At 39.5% G+C, this 8043-nt stretch overlaps 1 protein-coding gene across 5 annotated transcripts in view; it reads right to left on the reverse strand.

The window, feature by feature from the left end:
• Positions 1–8043, reverse strand: part of cdk14 (cyclin-dependent kinase 14) — a 206269-nt gene that overhangs the window by 107232 nt on the left and 90994 nt on the right. The gene's annotated exons all lie outside the window — the stretch shown is intronic.

Below are 8043 nucleotides of genomic sequence, written 5' to 3' on the forward strand. Positions count from 1 at the left end.
CTTCCAACAAGACAATGACCCTAAGCGCACCGCTAAAATAACGAAGGAGTGGCTTCACAACAACTCCGTGGCTGTTCTTGAATGGCCCAGCCAGAGCCCTGACTTAAACCCAATTGAGCATCTCTGGAGAGACCTGAAAATGGCTGTCCACCAACGTTTACCATCCAACCTGACAGAACTGGAGAGGATCTGCAAGGAGGAATGGCAGAGGATACCCAAATCCAGATGTGAAAAACTTGTTGCATCTTTCCCAAAACGACTCATGGCTGTATTGGATCAAAAGGGTGCTTCTACTAAATACTGAGCAAAGGGTCTGAATACTTATGTGATATTTCAGTTTTTCTTTTTTAATAAATTTGCAAAAATTTCTACAGTTCTGTTTTTTTCTGTCAAGATGGGGTGCTGAGTGTACATTACTGAGAAATAAAATGAACTTTTTTGATTTTTGGAAAATGGCTGCAATGAAACAAAGAGTGAAAAATGTAAAGGGGTCTGAATACTTTCCGTACCCACTGTATCTCTACAAACAACACAGAGAAGACAGACCTTTATCACATGCTGGATGATTTACATGAATATCAGTACCATTGGTCTCTGCCTAAATCTCTCTGTTGTGGAACATTAATCTGAGCAGCTGTTGAGAGCAGAGAGGTGTGGAAAAACTCATCCATCACTAAGGAAGGGCTGTGGCTTCATCCCAGTCTAAATGGGAATAGGCATGAACCCCACATGTTATTTACAAATAGCTCGATGAAATGCTGTCTCGCTCACAAAGACACACACCAAAATCAATACTGAGTCATCATTCAAGAACACAGTCATCATTTCCTCCACTTGGACTATTGAGCAGTGATCAAACAGATGAGTCGTTACAATGACCTGTCTGATTACGTAGCTGAATCACTGGGCACTGCTGCATTGACTGGTCAAGTAGTAAATTAAACTGTCTATTCGTGCTTCACAATAACCTCTTCAGGCCATGAACTGTGACTTCTGATATATCTGATTGATTTTGCTTGGGGTTGAATTTAGATTATGAGGGCGTGTGAAAAGAAAAGAGAAAGTGACAGCAGAAATGTATGAGGGTGATGACAGATTTAGCTGAAGTCCCACCAAACATGTGGAGCTGGGCGGGGCTGCTGCCTCCTTTTTCATTTTCTGTGAAGGTCAGCGAATCGATTGCACAGACCATGACAGGACTGCTGACAGCAGGGGGCAGGAAGGCAGTACGGCAAAAAAGATCCAGATAGGTTGGAAAAAGACACATTTTCGCCCCTCACCAAATAATATTTGTTTTTTGGTGCATTCTGAAGTCAACTAACAACTGGAATTCAATGCAGTGTCACATTGCCTGATCTTTACCTGTCTATTTTCTAAGATAAATAAATATAAACTACAGAACTTGCCAGAAGTGGAATATGATTTTTATTTTTTGTTAATTTATTGCTGCAACCAGCCAGAATTTTTATATGAAAACTGGATGGATGAAGGACTATATGTAATGTGAAAGGAGCTGTTTGTAGTGACCTAGCGCTGGCCACTACTTTAACGATGGCGCAATGGACTTTCTGTAAGAGACTATGCCTTTGGTGTGAGAGACCTGGGTTCAACTCCCCACTGTGACCCATCCACCATTGTGTCCCTGAGCAAGACACTTAACCCCTAGTTGCTCCAGAGGCGTGCGACCTCTGTAATATGTAGCAATTGTAAGTCGCTTTGGATAAAAGCGTTAGCTAAATGAAAATATAATAAACTCCAAATCAATACTAATGTTGCTCCGTGTCAGCTAGATGTATAAATTACTCTGTTGCTGCTGCTAGTGGTCTGTGTAACTGTGACCGGAGGGCTCTGTGGGCGTAGCTGGCTGGCTGGCTGGCTGGCGGGCTCCGCTAACCTCGCAGGAGCTTGTGGAGCTTCTCAACCCCAAAAATGTTTGAGCACATTTTGGATTTGCCATCAACTTTCGTAAAACTGACAAAACACAGCAGCAGAGGAAAGGCCACAACTGTAAGATAGTTTAAATGTTCGTACCGCTGTTATTCTGTCGTTACAATCTGAGTAATGGTTTAACATTTTAAAGTAAATCAAGAAACTTCTGACTCATGATGTGGCCTAGAGAACATTGTCCACTTATTAAACTTATAAGCAATTTGGAAAAATACAGTAAAACTACAGAAGTAGTATAAAAGGGGGCTGTTTCTTTATTATTATAAATAGACATTACATTGTTAGTGAACAGTTGTGGTTATAGTACTGTGCTTTTTACCTACTATGTCAATGTTGACAGTGTTTACAGGCTCTTGCACTGCCCCCAAGTGACCAGAAAAATATCCCAATCCAGCTACAACTCCCTGACATTATACCAGTGCTCTTAGGCATGATATCCACTCTCGTCTGATATTCTATTTACAGTTTGGTAGCCATTTTCTATCCATTCTCATGGCCTGTTGGGTTGGTGAGGTTTAATCTAAGACAGTTTTGGACTTGTAGAAAATGGTGTTCATTAAAGGCTATTAACGCACAGAGTGACCCACACAACAAAATGTGAGCATGGTTATGTCATAGAGCGGAATTTTTACTATTTAGTAGTTATTTCAATGTAATTCAATTTTACATTGAATTTCACTTTTTTACTTCTGGAACAGAAACCCAGATGTTCCAGTTTCACTTTGTCTCTGTTTGTCAGCACAATTTTTGTGTACTTCATGCTCATTTGAGCTTATCAGGAAAGTAATTCACTTGCAAAAACAACTACTGTGGTTCTTTAAAACAACTCAAGTAATTTAAAGAAAGCAACACAAAAAAGACTGACAAATATAATAACAGCAAACGCATGAAAATGCATGGATGCACTTTTGTGGAGGTATCATATGAATAAAGATTAAATTTCATTTGAATTTATTTTATATATTAGCCAATTATCTTTCTGCTGAAATTAAACACAGCTCTTCCACCTGCCTAAGGAGCTCAAAACCAAAACTGCATCCAAAAAACAAATGAGTTTTTAATAAATGCATTCTGTTTAAAGTGTATCTGCTGTTCAAGAAATAAACAAAATCCTTATATGTACATAAAGTCAGAGCTACATTAAACTTTTGTTTTGCCGACATGTCAGTCAACAAATAACGAGCTGTATATGATCCAGAGTTCAGTTTTATTCAAATTCCAGCATTCGCCTCTCATTTCTCTCCTCTCACTTATACTATAGTCTCAGCCAATTAAGCTGATTGAAGCACCGTGGCGCCCAATCAGGGACGGGCCCTGTCTGGTATCTGGAGTCACCGGGTCAACAATTGCACTCGGCGGGTGAGAGATGAACTGTGGTGCACAGAATTAGCATGGGAAATGTGTGTTTACTCATGTATATCAAACACACTCCTGAAAAGCCCTCGGCTTGTTAGGAGTGCAACTGCGCGGTAATAAAAAGAAAGGAAAAAAAAACACACTTTTGTTCTCTTCAGTCAGCTTTTCAATCCGAACATCAAACCTTTCTTAAAAGAAGCCTTTTTTTTCTGTGGCTTCAACTGAAACAGCTCAGTTCCATTTGCATTCTAATGTGTGGAAAAGTGAGGTGTAGAAAGATAATAATAATACTGTGTGCTCTTCTCAAGATGGCCACTTTACAAGTGAAATAATGCAGGCCCAGTCAATAACTGGCTAAATATTAAACTCCTGCACACTTGAAATGAAAAGGAGGTTTATGACACTTTTTTTTTTTTAAACAGGCTCAGCTTGGTCAGTGGTGAACATTTGGCTTGTTGGCACTTTAGACATCTGCTTGCCAGACAAGCTCACCCAACCATACTAAGTGACTATGAGATGTCCATCTGGGTAAATGTATTGAAAGGAACCCTGCAGTCAAAGGTGTCCCTGCACCAATTAACCACCAGAGCAAGCTGGAAAATAAAGACAGAACAAGGTGACAGAGACAAACAGAATGTGAAAAATGAATAATATAAAAAGGTGAAAATATAATCACCTGCAGGAAAGGTGGCAGTGGAACAGTGGGAAATAAAATATCTAGAAGCAACAACAAGAGTGGTCACTTTGATCACATTGAGTGAATGTGGATCATAAGTACATTTTTTTTGCAGTCAGGAAACATTTTTTTCAGACTCTATTTCTGATGTTTAATAATAACCACAATGTTCTTTAACAAAGAAACACACAAATCTACTTGTTGATTCCTCAGTACTACAGGGTTATTTCATGACCAAGAAGATTGTGATGCCTGATGGCAGTAGATGCTCTTTCTAACTCAACACCTCACAGAAGTCATCAACTGTTGTCACATGCTGATCTGTATTTTTGAGACGGCACCATGTCTAACTTCACCCGGACATTAGCTGCATGGTAACATAATTCTAAGCTCAGTGATTGGATGTTTCTTATTGCAGTGTGCTCTGGGAGCTGGCTTCCCTTCCAAAGTTGTAAGGTACACAGAGTTGTATTTTTGACTTTTAGCACTTTTTCATCAGGCAGTGTCTCATGTTTGTACTCTAGAATTTAATGCCCATCTTATTGATGGAAATTCTCTGATGGCCCTTCATCACCTAACATTACTTATTAGACAAAAGAACCCTGTTCAGCTGCAGTCTAAAGAACACCACCTTTACAGCAGATATGGCCAACAACAAGTTGTATAGTTCTTTTATTGAAGAGAAAACCCCTGCAGAATGTCTAGTGTACGTGTGCATGAGTATGAGAGAGTCTTTGTTTAATCATGATGTATTATTAGTTCATTACTGCAGGAGAAATAAACCGTGTGATTGTAGTTAAATCAGATATTAACATAATCTATCACCTGAGGAATGACCCTCCTACATGGAAAAACAATCCATCATCAGCACACCAATAAACACACTGCCATTTTTCTAATGATGAAATACTTATTGCCATGATACCCAGGGCAAGCAGAACTCTCCATCAAGATAAGCATTATGAAAAATGTGTGGATTGGAGGGGCTCTGTGTTTATATCTGTGTTTATGTGGTGGAATTTGGCTCTTTTGTCTGATATTCAATGTGCAGCAAAGCATCAGGCAATGTATCAAAGTGACAGCTGCACACTGGGGTTCATATAGTTTCACTAGGACAAATACAAAGTTAAACAGAACACAGGAGGAGAATAAAGATCCAGTGTTTCATTGTGATGTTAATGTGGAACACACGAGAAACTAACAAGTTTCAAGATATCTACAAAAAGATTGACTGACAAATCTAAACATATTAAATCCTACAAGTGGCAGTATAATCCTGTTCTCACCAGAAAAACGGCCATATAGGATAATTATGCAGCACTTTGTTAAAACACATATTTACATTTATTGTTAGGCCTCTAGTGGCCGTATGACAGCAGCAAAGGAGGATGTCAGGCGACATAGCATCAACAGGACAGACCGAGGATCAAGTCCCATGTGAAACCAAGTCAACGTTAAGTTATTTAAAGTTTCAAGTTAAATAAAGTAAGTGAGTTATGTAACATAGTTATTTTAACCAAAACCATGATGTTTTCCTAATCCTAACCAAATATGTTTGTTGCCTAAACCTGCAACCATTTCACAACATGTTTCGTACGTCCAAAACGTGCGTTAAGCTTGTCGCTCGACTGGTACTTTCCAGTGCTCATAGATGTCGTTTTGGGAATCTCTGACAATCTACCTGTTTTGTCGTTTAGGCATGAAGATGGGTTAAAAAATGTTTGACAGCAAGAACACACACTACTAAAAATGTTTCCATTATTATGCCGTAGACATTTTATTCTGGCAAGGAGTGTTGGACTATTTGGGAAAACTGTTTGGTTAAGGTTAAGGAAAGATTGCAGTCATCGTTAATAAGAAACCAACGTTGAATGTTGGTGGAAACCAGTCTCTCATGTCAAAGTCACATGCTCTGTAAGCTCATCCATCCACCCTGACCTCTTTCCCACGCAAACAACACCATGCTATTTATGCCTATGTTTCTCAAAAATAACTGTCATGATTTGCACAACCATAAGACATCCTGGCCACGGAAATAAAGGTCATTTTAGACATTTGAACAAAATCTAAGATTGCTCTATATTTGAGCAAACTCAAACTGTTTCAACAATACATTCAAGTTCAGACCATTATAGCAGGAATTCACTGAACATTGACATCACTGACAAACCTCCAAAGCAGTGTTTTGCTGAAATGGGTAAAAGAGGTGAATTCAGCGAGGGAGAGATAAAATGAAAGAGTGTTAAATGGAGTGAAAAGGGTCTACCATCTGCCAGCATGCATGGGGAGAGTACTAATCTTTTCCACTAAGCATCTGTACAGTGTTGTCCTTAATGGGCTGAATCAAGAAACAGCATCAACCTGCACTGTGGCACTGGCCACAGAGGAGTATAAATTCCAGACATGGCCAGAATTGTCTTTGGCTTATGTTTTAATGAGCAGCTGTGTTGCATTGCAGGGCCTCTGTGTGTAAATATAGGACTACCGAAACACCACAACACAGACCATGAAACAGCATTAACGGAGTGTCTTTGATGTCACTCAAACATTTCTATAGACACATTTTAAAGCCCGAATTTGTTTACCGCTTGTAGGCGTATTGGTTCTCACTGAAGCCACAATCTGTATTTGGTCAAAGACAACCCTTGACGGAGTGGGGACACACAAGGAGTAGCCAAGTCAAATGACTGTGACAGGTAAGAGAGACCTGTCAATCAAGCGAACACACCCAAAATCATGCTTCTCTTTAATCCTTTACAGTATTTCTGGAAACCACTGTTAAGACAAAAAACCCTATAAACTGAAACAGCCAAACTGCTCAGCAGACTTGATATATCCTCTATGGGGCTTCTTCCTGTGAGACTTTCATTGTGGCAAAAAAAAGCGTTGTTAGAAGTGCTGCATGAGTGCAGCACTTTTAACAACGCTTTCCCATTTACTGAGAGCAGGCGCAAGCTCAAGCTGTATGCACGACTTAACTCATAAAGTCAGGAATTTCTGAGTTAACCAGCAAGATGTTGCACTCCAGCCACCAAACTGTTAAATAGCAGTGGTAACCTCATATTCCATTATAGCCTGATTTACAAGCTGGGATTTTTCACCTCAACCTCCAGGTCTAAAAAGTGAAGCCAATCTGGAAGTGCCCTTACCCTGCATTGACCCTACTTCTCACTTCATTTATAACCTCAGTAAACACTTTCCTAACGAGTTTATGGTCTCAATCGCTAGTTTCAAGTCTTCTTCAATACAGAATTATGTTCATTTTGTAAATTATGGTCCAATTTAGAGGAAAACTGATGATAAAGCAGGGAAAGCTTCAGGGTGTGGCTACCTTGTGATTCACAAGTGGCCTGTCAAACAGGAGGCGAATCGTATGTACCGCACCGTGTCCATTTAACCAGCCAAGAACTTGGTTTTGAGTGCTGTTGGTGTTTAAGAACTTTTGATCCTTTCATAGTGTGTTTTCAGTTCATGAAAGTTAATTGTAACATTTTGGTCACCTAAACTCAAACTCAAAGTCAAACTCGAGACTTCAGAACGGTAGTCCACAGACGACTGGGTGATGTCACTGTGGCTGCATCCACTTCTTCTATACAATCTATCGAATTAACCCATAATGAATAACTGTTACGGCACAAAAAGTTAAAACTATCCAGATTTCACTAAAAGAATGCAAATTCAACATAAGTAACACAATTCTAACTCATAATAACTGTCTCAGAACTACGTCTTTATTATCCTTGCAATTAGTACCAAGTGACATAGTTCTTTAAAATAAAGTGTCGTGACAACATAGTCTTATAAAGCGAAAATTTCTTTAGAAAAGGTTTTTTGTCTGATGTTGAACTTGGCTGTTTTTGCTACATCAGCATGTCAGATGCTTGCTGTGCTGACCTGTCCATTATATTGACACGGCGCTGTTGACTAATGGGCTATCAGTAGCTTCACCTGTAATGTAATTATAAGAGCAAATGCTAGCTGTTATTTGGCTTGTAGACATGGTTCGTGGGTGTCACTTTCCAGCTGATCTATGGAGATGTCATTGAGACTCAGCTCTTCAGCTG

Source organism: Micropterus dolomieu, linkage group LG03 (genome assembly GCF_021292245.1).
Source record: "Micropterus dolomieu isolate WLL.071019.BEF.003 ecotype Adirondacks linkage group LG03, ASM2129224v1, whole genome shotgun sequence".
Lineage (NCBI taxonomy): Eukaryota > Metazoa > Chordata > Actinopteri > Centrarchiformes > Centrarchidae > Micropterus > Micropterus dolomieu.